This window comes from Colossoma macropomum, unplaced genomic scaffold (assembly GCF_904425465.1).
Source record: "Colossoma macropomum unplaced genomic scaffold, Colossoma_macropomum, whole genome shotgun sequence".
NCBI classification, from domain to species: domain Eukaryota; kingdom Metazoa; phylum Chordata; class Actinopteri; order Characiformes; family Serrasalmidae; genus Colossoma; species Colossoma macropomum.
In genome coordinates this window covers 31277046-31292139 of record NW_023494807.1, presented here as the reverse complement: position 1 = coordinate 31292139, position 15094 = coordinate 31277046, and the positions used below count along the sequence as shown (strand labels likewise).

Genomic DNA, 15094 nt, shown 5'->3' with positions numbered 1-15094 from the left:
AATGAATATGTAAACAATGCTCTGCTTTTGCTGTTTATTTATTTATTTATTTTTTGATAACACCAGTTTAACTCACTCCATGTGTTCCTATCACACCTCCAAAACTGGAGGGGTCATGACTACAACACAAATACAGCCATTTTATTTACTATCCAAAACCACCAGTGAACCTACACGAGTCTTCTGAGTTTATATGGAGTGTTGATGATGGTAAAATAAAAAAAACTGGAAATGTTAAGTTTTCTTTGGGGACTATTTTGCCTCACAGCACCCTGCATATTATGTATCCCTCCACCGTGAATGGAGTTTAAAGCCAAAATCTTTGGAAAACTCTCATAAAACAGTGTCTCAGTCATCAGGCAGTGAATTCATAACCATTTCATGTAGTAACTTTCTGTGAGGGAGCTTTTAGAGGTGGACGTCTGGTTCCTATCACCACCACTGTGAACAATTCTGACTTCTAGAACGGAGCGTTTCACACCAGACCACTCTGAACGACTCTGTTCACATCTTAACCACTTAAGTATGCAGAGATTTTGAAAGATCAGTGGAGTTCCCCTTCAGGAAGCATCTAAGCCTTTCCCAAAAACATGTACTTTTAAAGGTAGTGCAGTGCCAACAACAGTGCACTGCTTAATGCATAAATGCAGCAGGGAGTGGGAGCTTTGGGCTGAAAAGAACTGCTCATGTTTGAGAAAAACAAGCGGAACCTGTGCTAGCGTGGGCTGCTGTCAGATGCAGTGGCTAAACAGGTTTTTTGTTTTGACCAGACCAAGTTACAGCATGTCAACCGGGCGCTGAACGGTTTGCATAGAGAGCAGCTCCCACACCCAGCGCCTCCATCACCCGGATACAACACAAACAACAACACGCAACCGCTTCCATCAGCGCCGCCGGCCAGGTGATGCAAAAACAGGCCAGACTTCCAGCTTTTCAACCGGTTTTGAATACAAATGAACATGTGTTCTTTCTCGGTTTGCAGTACGTGAACAGATTAAAGCCTAATCAGACTCATTTAGAGTTAAACTAATCAAGCAAGTACGTATCTGTGCCAGTATTAATGTCCGTGCTAGCTGGGGAATTAAGCCAGTATGTGATTTTAACAACAGTCTAGCCCTATCAAGGCAAAACCTGCTCTTCATACCAATAAGAACACTTGATGAACATGAGGTGTTGAAGATGAATATCGCTGCTGTTGGAACAAAACCTCATATCTCTAATTTTGTCGTTTTTCAGTTTTTGACATAATTTGAAAATACCTGTCGTCCTTTACATTGTGTGTAAATTTCATGATGAGTTGACCAAAAGAAACGGACCAAAATGACTTGGAAAAAAGTCTGGTTCCACTGACTTACATTAAAAGCAGAGCATGGTTTTTCCTTCTCCTGTAAAGTTCTCAGTTTAGAGATACGAGGTTTTGTTCCGACAGCAGCGATACGCATAAATCATCAGCACATATCTGCTTTATCATCTCCAAACCTTCAAAAGGAGGTTTTTTCTTGCTTAATCTGAAAAGTAACAGTGATGAAATCCAAATTTCAGATGAATGTCAAGTCATTAGGCCCCAAACTTTTGACAGGCCTAATGGAGGGGGTTCATCTGTGACATCTGAAACACTATAACCTTGAAAGTATTGGAGAAAGAGAGAAAAAACACACTTTTATTACACAATTTCAAACATTTGAAAAGCTGCATTTAAAAACGGAGAGCAAAGCTGATCATCACATACTGTATTATTGACGGTAATGATGTCAAAGTCACTGAATTGATCACGATAATCAGCAAATCCTACTCAGCACATGGACTTCAGCATAAAAATAAGCAATTAACTCAGTGATAAAGCACAGAGCAACAAAGGAAACAATGCAGATGAGCCTTGGGGCTTCGTGTCTTTACCCTTGGATATCATGAATGTATGGACTGACCGTATACAGCCTGTCTAATAAGAACTTATTGAAATAAACCTGTTTATCTATCTACCATTGTGCCTGCGTGGGCTGTAACCTGACAGACAAGACTCTGCCTGCTCTCAACTGCTGAACCATATCTGAATTACTGCCACTGTTCACTGACATCTACTTGAAAAACAACAAAAAACGACAGATTAACCGATACTGATATCTGGTTCTGATATTTGAACTCAAGGTATGGAATGATGCCTAGTACCGATGCGGTACCAGCGCTCTGTTACAGCACATGTGCTCCGTAGCATCAAAGTACATCAACATAAACATATTGCAGAGCCTAATTTACCTCAACTGAGACAGTTACATGCCACCCTCTAAAAAACAATGGTTCTTCAAGGGTTCTTTAGTAAAGAAAATGGTTCTATATAGAACCATGAACACTCAGAAGACTTTGCATGATTAAAGGGCTCTTTGCACTGTGAAATGGGTTTTCTGATTGATGAGGAATGTGTGGTACATGGTTCTATATAGAACCTTAAAAATTGTTACAGTGCAAGCTTGTTACAATAGAAGAGCCTTTTCTGGTGATACGTAGAACCGAAAAGGTTCATCTAGAGCACTAAAACCGGTTTACCACACAAAGAACCCTTTAATCATGCAAAGGATTCTTTGAGTGTTCATGGTTCTACACAGAACCATTTTTTTACTATTTAAACATACTATTTTTGTATTTATTAGACATACAATAACTGCAGCGTTGTTTATATGAATGTATTAGTAAGATTAGTACTATGATTAAGATGCTGCTTGAGAAATATTTTGGATTTTTTTGACGCGTCAGGATTTTTCTTCTCACAGGAGGGTGTTTTTTCATATGTATTATTATTATTATTATTATATAACATTACCAACGTTTATTACATGCACATTTAAAAATTATATTGTTAAAATTCAATAAGGTCCAGTTAAAGAAATTTTCTCCAACCAAAGATCTGGAACATCATAATGTCTAACTTGCATCATGATTCAGTGCCATATACTGTTTACTGAAGTAGCCTAGTAGGTATATCAACATCTAATACAGTCAACAACTGAATCTCAAATCAAATAAAGTACAGTTCAGTCATATTTCAACAACATTTATTGACATTTTTCTCTTTTTAGAGCACAACATGTGAAATAATCTGGCTCACTTTCTTCTCTGACTGCTGTTTCTCTCCTCGTCCCTCCCCTGCACGTGCGTCACTCACTCAAATCTCAGTGCTCATCGTAATGTACAGATCTGATTGGCTGAGTAGCGTCATGTGTGACATTTACAACGCATGTGGTCCGCCTATTAGTGACCTCTGTTCTAGAGTGTCTCCTAAATTACATTTATTTAACAACCTTGATCAGAAAACAGCACTGATTGTGCTTCTGATCGACATCAGATCTGTTAATCAGGGCTATATTGCCAATACTGACCCTGTATATCGGATCAGTGCATCACTAGTTTCCACTTTCCTCTTCAAACAAAGCAGCCTGTTGGGAGAATCTCCTCAGCCCCTCTCCGCCAAAATGCCACACTGTAATTTCGCCCAGTAATTATATTTCCCCTCAGTAATTTCCCTCTGTATCTGAACCTGCGCAGCCAAGCGCTTCCTCTTTTAGTTCTGACATCACCTGAGGAGAAAAAGGCACAGCTGTAATCATAGAACTTCCTTATGTGTTACAAGGCTGATAATCTTCTGATAAGCGATCCCATTAAAATAGAGCACATACTGTAACCACCACTGCGAGCCACACAATGAGGGAGAATAGATCATACTGCTGTATCAAAAGGCTCAACAATGCAGAAACGAATGTGAGGGAATAGTGCAGCACATATGACATTACAGCTGAGAGCAACACAGCGTCTGATCGAGCCTTTTCTCTATATCTGCTAATAAAGCAGAGCCGAGGCCACGGCATGGAAAACAAAATCAATAGCTAGTTAACATAACGTAGTGCCTGTTAGAGCAGCGCTGGTGTGCTGGCGAGCAGCCCTGTGTGTGTTAAATCATCTACAGCATGTTTCTGATAAGGAGAAATGGGTGGAGATGGGGCTGATTTAGCCTTGTTCTAGGACAGTAAAGGGGAACTCCACTAATTTTTCAACATTCAGAGTGGTTTGGTGTGAAATGGTTCAGATGTCTTTACAGTGGTGGTGATAGGAACCAGGGGTCGCCATGACTACAACACTAATGTAGACGTTTTATTTACTATCCAGAACCACCAGTGAACCTACACGAGTCTTCTGAGTTTTATATAATTAAAAAAACAATGTCTCAACTTTAAACTCTTCAGTCGTCTGGTTCACCACCACTGTAAACGCTTCTGATTTCACATCAAACCACTCTGAATGACTTTTATTTGCATCGTAGCCATTCAGACATACATCATCTAAACCGCTTATCCTTCTGGGTCGAGGTGGGGTGCTGGAGCCTATCCCAGCTGTCATTGGGCCGAAGGCAGGATACACCCTGGACAGGTCGCCAGTCCATCGCAGGGCAGACAGACAGACATACAGAGTCACACACTCACTCACACCTAGGGGCAATTCAGACTGCACGTTTTTGGACCGTGGGAGGAAACCGGAGTACCCGGAGGAAACCCACGCAGACACGGGGAGAACAGGCCAACTCCACACAGAAATGACCCTGGTCACCCGGCCGGGAACCAAACCCAGGCCATTCTTGCTGTGAGGCGACAGCGCTACCCACTGCACCACCGTGCCGCCCGTAGCCATTCAATTATGCAGAATTTTTTAAAAATCTGTGGCATTTCCCGGTACTAGACAACAGCTACCAAACACACCAAGAACATGGCGCTGGTGACCATAAATAAACAAAAACAACAATATATTCTGGCTTTAAAGTTTTAAAATATGCACATATTCTGCTAAAATAAAGGTTCCCTGTTCTCAATCTCAGAAAATGCTCTAATCAAACATAAAACCTGCAGCAACAATTTATATAAGTCAGTATTAAACCTGCAGCAATGGTCAAATGCCCTAATAACAGCCTTGATTTCAGAAGAAACACTGGATGAGCAGGTGTACTTTTGAACATGGCGGTGGCAGTATTACCCATTGCTGCGCCGTTATAAATGCAGAGAAAGAACTGTTACAAATAATGAGAGCATAGCAACCTTTGTTCACTGCTTCGAGTGTGGAAACTCCTGTATACCGAAAACATTTATATATCATATATATATTTATATATAATTCTCATCTATTTATTTATCTATATGTTTTAATACGTGTCTTTTCCTATTACTTAAGTATACCATTGACCATCATCCCAATCATCATTAATATTACTACTTCAGTATCTAACAGTAATTATTAACTTGGTGAAGAGCCTTATGGGTATATCTTGGGCTGTGTGAACATAGTTCTTATGTTATATGTGTTTAAAATGTTGACCACAAAACATGTGTTAAACAGGCCTATGTTAATTGGCATAATGACCTTACAGGTAAAAAAAAAAACATACCCCTATGCACAAATTAGCTTCAGTGAGCCAAAAATCATGTAATCTGCCTGTTTACTCACAATTTCTACGTCTAAACCGACGGTGCTGTAATGGTATATGAAGTATATTATCAGCTCAGCTACAGCTCATGTTGGAGGCTTCATCTCTGATACTCTCTCTAAAATGCCACACCGTAATTCCCCCCAGTAATTATATTTCCTCTTTATCTGAACCTGGGCAGCCAAGCGCTTCCTCTTTCAGGTCTGTCATCACCTGAAGAGAAAAAAGCACAGCTGTATTATACATTATAGCTGAGAACAATATGGCAAACCGACCGAGCCTTTATATGTCTACTAATAAAAAAGAGGCGAGGCGACTGTAGGCCAATGGTATATGAAGTATATTATTAGCTTAGGTACAAGGTCTAATAGGAACGCTAGCAGGCCTATGGGATATTAATGTATATGCGCCATTAGTTGCCATGGCTCCATGCCCCCCCTTCCTAACCCCTCACCCCCATTCAATAGCCCAAGTGGAACCGCCCCTCCTGCACTGCTTACACTGCTGTCTATATAAACTGCCAAACACTTTTAACATATGATCCCGAGACCCCCATGCTGAACACCGCAGCAGTGTTACCGATAAGGACAGGCGGCTGGAGGTGGTGCAGTTCGGCCCTTGCTGCAGGACGTAACCCTCAGTGGGGCGCTATCTGTGGAGAAGATGCTAGGAACGTCAGTAAAACTTTCTATGTGTGTGTCCATCGTAAAATCTAATCCAGAGTGTACCAACCGGACCCCTCTGACCCTTTGGACTACTGGCCAGCCTGACATTTAAATGACATTTACGCACCAGTTCCCCTGGAGACGGGCTTGATTGGCACAGTGGAGCAATGCAGATCCTCATGAAAGCACTTCCTGTCACTTTTATCTGCGCTAACATCCACAGGAGGTGGGGCACTTCCACGGCTTCAGGAAGCTCTTCACAGCATTTCTGCTGGATGCTCAAGGCAGTTTTGTAACAATTCAAACTTACATAAACACTTCAAGACCAGTCGATCAGCCAAGACATGCCTGGAGTCTGAAGTCTGCTTCTTTAGCTTTAGCACTCGAGCTATGCAGCTAATAAGTAATAGAAGCTTATGTACACCAATTAGCATTGCCTAAATCATCATAAACCACGTCATATTGTTAAGTGATCTCAAATAGACTTGCTTATCGACTAGATATTATACATTAGATTTACATAAAAAGTCCAATTGTAGTCAATCAGCCAAGACTGGTGTCTGAAGTTTGCTTCAGGTACTTCTACTGTTACAATGTCAAGCTTGTACCAATAGAAGAACCTTTTTGGGTGCTATATAGAACCCTTTTTGAAAAGGCTCTACATAGAACCATCTACAGCCCATTAAATCTGAAGAACACTTTCATGATGCAACGATTTTTTTTCAGTGTTCATGATTCTTTATAGAACCATTTTCTATACCAAGAACGCTTAATCTTTTTTGGGAATGTAGAACTTTTTTGAAAAGAGTTCTCTATAGCACCCAAACAGGTTCTTCTTTTGTTACAATGTAGCAAGTTTCTACAGCACATTCTCCATCAATCTGAAGAACACTTTCATGATGCAAGTAACTCTTTAATCATGTAAAGGGTTATTTGAGTGTTCATGGTTCTTTATAGAACCATTTTCTTTACCAAGAACCCTTAAAGAAGCATCTTTTTTAAGACTGTAGAACTTTTTTGAACAGTGTTCTATATAGCACCAAAAACGGTTCTTCTATTGCTACAATGTCAAGTTTATAACAAAAGAAGAACCTTTTTGGGTGCTATATAGAACCCTCTTCGAAAAGGTTCTACAGCACATTCTCCATTAATCTGAAGAACAATTTCATGATGTAAAGAACCCTTTAATCATTACATTCTTTGACTGTTAATGGTTCTTCATACAACCATTTTCTTTACAGAAGAACCCTTAAAGAACCATCTTTTTCAGAAATGTAGAACTTGTAAAGGGCTCTATATAGCATCCAAACAGATTTTTCTATCGTTATGACGTGACGCTTGTAACAATAGAAGAACCAATTTGGGTGCTATAGAGAACCCTTTTTGAAAAGGATCTACATTCTCCATCAATCTGAAGAACTTTCAAGATGAAAAGAACCCCTTAATCATGCAAAGGGTTCTATACAGAACCATTTTCTTCACTAACAAACCTTTAAAGAACCATCCTTTTAAAGAGTGTAGGTAAGCTTTCGCTTGGTGGTTAGCTTTCTCCATGTAAGTTTCCATGAGGGAACAGTTTTGTTGAGGCTGTGTGGGCGGGGCAAACCAAATCAGCCTTGTGATTGGTGAGGAAGGTACCCAAGATTAGAACCACCCGGCATCAAAAGAGGAAAATTTTGCCAAAATACACTGACCATTTATTGGACGCTGGAAAGATATTTACAGGACGCACTTTATGCATGTATACTGAGCATCTCCCTAATTGCTTTATAGGAGAAATGACACACAATCCAACTATAACCTGGACTGGAGTGGGTGTGGTGTGCGAGCATGTGCTGCCTATATGAATATGCATGCCTGTCAGCTGGGATGGGGGGGTGTGGTGTTTGTGTATGTAATGTGTACCCATATGTGCGTTTGTGTGTGCCATGGAGACTTCAAAGCCTCTCAATCTGATTAGCATCATCCTGACTTCCAAGAGTCCTTTCCCAACATCTGTCAGGCCATTTCTATTAGACTTCATCAGCTAGCGGAGTTCCCCCTGCCCCCCTTTACTCCATTAGGGGCGAGGATCAGGGGGCATTAAACTCATCCAGGCACATGTTTTAAATTAAAGCATGCAAAACAGCCCAGAAAAAGACTAAAGAGTTTAAGCAGAAGATACGCATGAATGGAGCGGCAGCATTTCCGGAGAGAAGGAGCTTTTAAAGGATCGCCGGGTGATGATGGCGAACACACATACACATTCTCACAAAGCGCATTAATGACCCCTCAGAGGATTAATCTGCTTACACACACTGCCGTCCTCCGCCGCGACCTCCGACCTCAGGCTAGAGCTCGCTCGGTTGGCCTTTCTCTCATTAAGAAGCCCAGACTGACCATTAAGGAGCCAAGAGAACTTATCACTAATGTAGAAAACATGCAAGGCCACAGTGGTTCAGACAAGCTCTTGAATGAACTGCTTGCTAGCTGTAACAGATACTTATACCGTTGTACAGGAAAGTTTGGGTTAAATTAGAGTTTAATTAAGTGAAATTAAGTATCATCTACAGAGAACACACTTCTCCACATTTTAATACACAGTTTATTTGCTAAATTTAACATAAAATATGGCGTGTGTGAAAGTTACAGCAGGTTATGTTTTAATTTTTTATTGTTAATGTTTATGTTAAACTCTCTATATTGCAAATCAATAGAAACCGTCACTGACATTTGCAGAAAAATGTCATATTTAAGTTTGTTCCCTGTAGCGGAGGTGTTCTTTTATTTTTACTTGGAAAATCAACAAAATACATAATTTAACTGCAAATTTTGGATATAACTGTAGCTATTTAACTTACCTAACCATTGACCTATGTATGTCAGCTCCTCAGTGATTACTTTCTGATATTATCTTTCTTTTTCCTTCACTTAAACATGGTATCTTTGATGCAAAGAAAATCTCAAAGTGCAAACAGCACCCCCTTGTGGAGAATTTTCAACATGCTAAACATGAGTTACAAGCCAGATCCATGAGGTGCTTCACATCGGACAAAAAAGGAGCCAAAAATGGTTCTCTGAATTTGCCAAAGACACTTTCGGTTACTTATGGAATCTTCCAGTGTAAATGTGAACAACTTTTAAAGATGTAATGATAATGTACATCATTACATAATGTAAATTTTCTACAGTAATTTAAGTGTTACAAATCTCATTTATATAAATGGTTCTCTTAAGAAAGGAACTTAAGAGAACCATTTATATACAAACTCTTTTTAGCACATCATCTACCTTGTTCACATAAAACAATAGGTTTGATCTAGTATAAAAAAAAGTGCTTGGACCCCCTATTATTGCCGTTTGTTGCTGTATGATTATCATTACCTGCTTTTTTTTCTACTGCTAGTCATTTTTATTTGCTTAATCATTTATTGGCCAGCTACTCTTCTGTTCTGCCTTGTTGCTACTAGTGTAGAACAAACTCCCCCAATACTGATTGCCTTCATATCTAAAAAATAAAACTGGTCACAAAACGTCCTTCTAACCGGGGATTTCCAGTACACATTGCAAACATGGGAGAATCAATAATGCAACATGGTTAAAGACTATCTTGTATTATTTTAACCAAAACAATGTACTTTTGTTGGAAATGAACGCCTTGATTCATTAAATCTTCCACGGAAACTCAAATCTCAAACTGTGATTGGTCAGGACGCTCACAGCACACAGTTAACATCAGTTAATGGTTAATATCAGTATTGTCAATTCCGAAATTACAATAATAGTTAAACAATAACCGTGCAGCCCAACTTTCCTCAGCGTCTCTCGACTCCAGCAGATCTTCAAACGCTTGCCTTGTTCGCATTCCAAAGGTCTAGGTCTCTTTGTGCCACCTCGTTTGTGCTTTGAAGGGTGACGTTTCAGGCCTTTAGGGTTACTTCACGCTTGGAGAGTCTTTGCTGAGATGACTGGTCAAAGGTCAGTGGCGAAATGAGAGCAGGCCTGACCTCCCAGGTGGCTCTGCCGCTGTCATGGTCCTTTCACATTAGCTAGCTCAAACCCACAGGTGCAGGAACAGGTGGCCTAACACAAGTTAGCAATTATTTTCAAGAGCCGAATGCTATTTTTATAGTTTGTGACATCTTTGCTAAGAAGTTTAGTGAAACAAAGCCTACAGGTAATCAGAAGTGAGTGGAAACTCGTTATATGTACTCTTTTATATGTACTTAAAGGGCCCATATATGGGAAAGGTAATTATCCTGGCTAGAGTTTGATGTAGTGTGTAAACAATGTTAAAGTTCCAACAGCCCAAAATGTCTGATTCCACTAATTTATATTAAAAGCAAAGCATGTTTTGTACTTCTCCTGTAAAGTTACTTTGCTATTTTGCATATATATATATGTATCGCTGTTGTCAGAAGAAAACCTCATGTCTCCAAAATGGTAACTTTACAGGAGAAGGAAAAAACCTACTGTACTTTTAATGTAAGTCAATGGAACCAGACTTTTTCCAAGTAATTTTGGGTCGTTTCTTTTGGTCCATACATACATCATCTAAACCGCTTATCCTTCTGGGTCGCGGTGGGGTGCTGGAGCCTATCCCAGCTATCATTGGGCGGAAGGCAGGATACACCCTGGACAGGTCGCCAGTCCATCGCAGGGCAGACAGACATACACATACATTCACTCACACACACCTAGGGGCAATTTAGCATGTCCAATCAGCCTGACTGCATGTTTTTGGACCAGCTCTGTTGGTCAGGTCAGCTTAAAAGGTTAAGTCAACCTTCTGCATAGCCTTTTTTACATTTTCTCAACTTAGTTTAGTCAAAAGATCTCAGAGCTTACATTTTCAGTACTGCATGTAATTTATGTCTACAAACCCTGCTGAAAATAACAGCTTAGACCAACATGAATTCCGTGCCAGTTTAAGCTGGTTTAGAAGAAAAACTTGTATCTCCAAAATGGTAATTTTACAGGAGAAGGAAAAAACATACTCTACTTTTAATGTAAGTCAATGGAACCAGACGTCTTCCCAAGTCATTTTGGGTCGTTTCTTTTGGTCCATTCATCATGAAATTTCCACACAATGTAAAGGACAACAGACATTTTCAAATTATGTCAAAAACTGAAAATCGACAAAAATGGAGATACGAGGTTTTCTTCCGACAGTAGCGACATATATAAAATGTCTATATCTGTGTTGTAGTCATGGCGACCCCTGGTTCCTATCAACACCAATGTAAAGAAATCTGAACGATTTCACACCAAACCCACTCTGAATCACTCTGTTTACATCACAAACACTGAGTTATATTGAAACATCAGAGGAATTCCCCATTACGGACATGGAAACCTGCAAAAAACGGACTAGAGGGAAACTGTGGAATCTAATCAGTCGAGCCAATCTGTGTAGAGCATGAGGAATCAATAGCCAAACCAGAGAGACACCCATTCATTTTCATTAATAATAGATTAGCACGTTAGCGCTCCCACTCACACACTTAGCGGAAAAGTGCCCGATGCTTTCAGCAATGTTTTTTTTTAGTGGAATGCTTCCATTAACACCATTTCCAGGACATTTTGCTTCTAATTAACTCTGCATAAAGAATATTATCTTGATAAATCAGATTCACGAACATTTTTCAAATATGCCCATTATTAGTTTGTTAAATTGATCCCTTTAATGTGTGTATTAGAATTCAGACTGAGAACACTTGGTTTGATTGCTGGTGTTTGGAAAACGTCACGTTATAAACTGACTGGGGGACATAACGGCAATTTTTGTTGGATTTTCTTCACTCAGCAGTTGAACGAGCTCAGCTGTCACAGCGACGTTGTGCGAGCATCAACAGAGAGGTGGAAAAAATAAATATACAAGATGATAAATGCATAGGAGAGAAAAAAAAAACAGCCTCGAACGCCACGTGAGATTCCTCTCGTAAAGTGATCACAGATTAGGGCAGCTGTGCAACGCGCCACTTTCCGGCTTCAGTGAATTATTTAGGAGAACAGAGCAGGACATGCAGTCTGAGTGCCATTAACCCTCTGTGAAGAACATTAATGTAATCGCATCCTGGACGTCCGCTCGGCTAACGAATGGCCTACGTGTGCCGTCATAAAGCTCCGATGGATGGTGGTTCTTCAGAAGCCTTGGTTTTAGGGTTGGCAGGGATGAGGACAGTCAGTTATACAGCAGTACTGAATTTTATTCCACGTCTGAACAGACAAACAAACACATTTCACTCATTTATAGGTGGCGCTGATAGAAAGAAGAGAAAAATCAGAGCCAGAAAAACCTCAGAAAACCTAAGTATCACAGTTAGCGACGGCTAAGCGCTATGCTAACCACAGAACACGTTCCATTTCAGCTTTCTGTCACTCCAACACCAGACATTCCACTCTGCGTTCGCAGATAACCTCTAAACAGGCGTTGTTTTAGCGTCAGTTAGCTGGAACCAAACCTGTGCTGTGCTTAGTGGCATGTCTGGCCTGCTAACTAAGCTCTCGTTAGCTTAGCCAAACCTCTACAGTCCCAAAAAACACAGAACAGGCCTGATGTCGACTTTCTATCACACTAACGCCAGTCACTTGACTCTAAGCTCTCAGATATCCTCTAAACAGGCGTCGTTTTAGAACCAGTTAGCTGGAACCGAGCATGTGCTGTGTGGAACGTTTAGCCTGCTAACTAAGCTAGCTTCAGCTTAGCCCAAACTCCACAGCTCAAAACACGACAGAACAGGTTCGACTTCAGCTTTGTGACGGTCCCTCGACTTCTGCTTTCTGTTTTATCATCTACACTCGTATGAAGGTGCCATAGAAGAACCACTAAAGAGCCATGTTTAATAAAGAGATGTGTGAGGAACTTTCTTAGAACCTTTACATTATGCAGAAGCTTTGGAAAGGTTCCTCACATTCACACATCTCATTCATAAACACTGAAAGGTTCTAAAGGGATCAAATGTGGTTGTTCTATGGCATTGCATAAAAAAATACTGGTATTTTTTATACAATAATATAATATAATATAATATAATAATATATATATTATATTTTCTATACAATAATAACTTGGACTTAAATATTACAAACTACAACCCCATTTCCAAAAAAAGTTGGGACGCTATTCAAAATGTAAATAAAGAGACAATTCAATGATGTGCAAATCATTTAAACCCTACATTTCATTGAAAATAGTACAAAGACAATATATCAAATACTGAAACTGAGTAATTTTATTGTTTTTAATGCAGTGCCTCCTGACGGCCCAAAGATCACAGCCAGCAAATACTGGTTTTTGGCCTTGTCCCTTGCATACGGAGATTTCTCCAGATTCTCTGAATCGTTTAATGATATTATGTACTATTGAGAAACGTTCTTCCTTAAACTGTTGCACTGAGTGGTGAACCCCTCCTCATCTTTACTTCTGAAAGACTCCGCCTCTCTGAGATGCTCTTTATACCCAATCATGTTACTGACCTGTTGTCAATCAACCACCAGGTGTTTTTTTAAGCATTACACAACTTCACCAGCGTTTTGTTGCCCCTGTCCCAACTTTTTTGGAACAGGTTGCTGGCATCAAATTCAGAATGGCCATAAATTTTTCAAAACACTATAAAATTGTTTCAACATTTGATTTGTTGTCTTTGTAGTATTTTCAAAATACTACGAAATACAGGGTTTAAATGATTTGCACATCATTGCATTTTGTTTTTATTTACATTTTTCACAGCGCCCAACTTTTTCGGAAATGGGGTTGTATTCACCAAAATATGTTTAGATGTTTTCTTCAGTATTTCAAGAATTCTGTAACAAGAAGTTATTAAGTGATAATATACAGTAACAATTATGACAAAGTCTGGATATTAATTTTATCATACAGCTTCTTGATTCTCGTTTCAGAATCATTAACATTTCCTCATTTCTATTTACAGTGGAGTCTTACTGATTATTAACTTATCTGCAAACAAGTTTTTATATTATAGAAAATCTGGCGTACATTCTGCACGGACAGGTTCGAGTCTGCACTGACTTTTTTCTATTTGTTTGCCAAAAAATTACGTTAAGATCTTCCTAAAAACGCAAATGTGGATTAAACGTTTACAATCTGCACTTTCCACACAACGTCTCCACTTACTGTTCAGTGAACTATGAATCAGAAGTAATTCACATAAAACCACAGCGTGCTTTTGCTATCGGCGGTGATCATTAAGGGTTAAATGCATTCGAGACGTGTTTTTGTTTCATAATTATCCGTCTGGTTCACTTTAACAGTTGCTGACACGCTTTATGCTGCCGATAATCCAATTTACGGTTAAAATGCCTTCTACTCAACACTCCACAACTCAACCAAGACAGCAGATCCTCCAGCTGTTCAAACGAGGACACATGCGCTGCTCCTGCCAACACAGCCGCGCTTACTCTGATTATGAAACGGAGCTGCGATCATGAGAAACTGCTCTCCTCAGTACAGTTTAAGACATTTAAGGCTTCTTTTGCTCTTCTATCACAGTTCGGCTCCACCTGACTTTTCTGAAGGGCAGCATTCATAAGGCTGTATGACTCCTACGTAAGCCTTTCATGATAACTGACACAAACCTACATAAACTTTCATAAAAGCTTATTCCAACGAGCTCCAAGCTGCTGATTTTGTCTATTTTATGTCATTTCAGCTCAACAACCAGCGGCTGTCGTGAAAGGCTTATGTGTTTGAATGTACAAAAGCTGCCCTTCAGTAAAGTCTTAACCAAAAACAGACTCCTGGGATTTGAGGAAATCTCTAATAGACTTGCTTATGTTGTTTTTGACACACTGTTTTTATACACACGGACTAAAGTGCAGTGAACCATATTTTTTAATGAAAATGCTACAAAGAGAACATATCAAATGTTAAAACTGAGAAATTTTGTTGTTTTTTGAAAAATATATTCCCATTTTGAATTTGATGCCAACAACACGTTCCGAAAAAGTTGGGACGGGGGCCTGTTTA

The 15094-nt window shown here is 39.7% G+C and overlaps 1 protein-coding gene across 1 annotated transcript in view; it reads right to left on the bottom strand.

Moving 5' to 3' along the window:
* The window catches only part of ptprfb (protein tyrosine phosphatase receptor type Fb), a 240049-nt gene that overhangs the window by 201545 nt on the left and 23410 nt on the right, over nucleotides 1-15094 (bottom strand).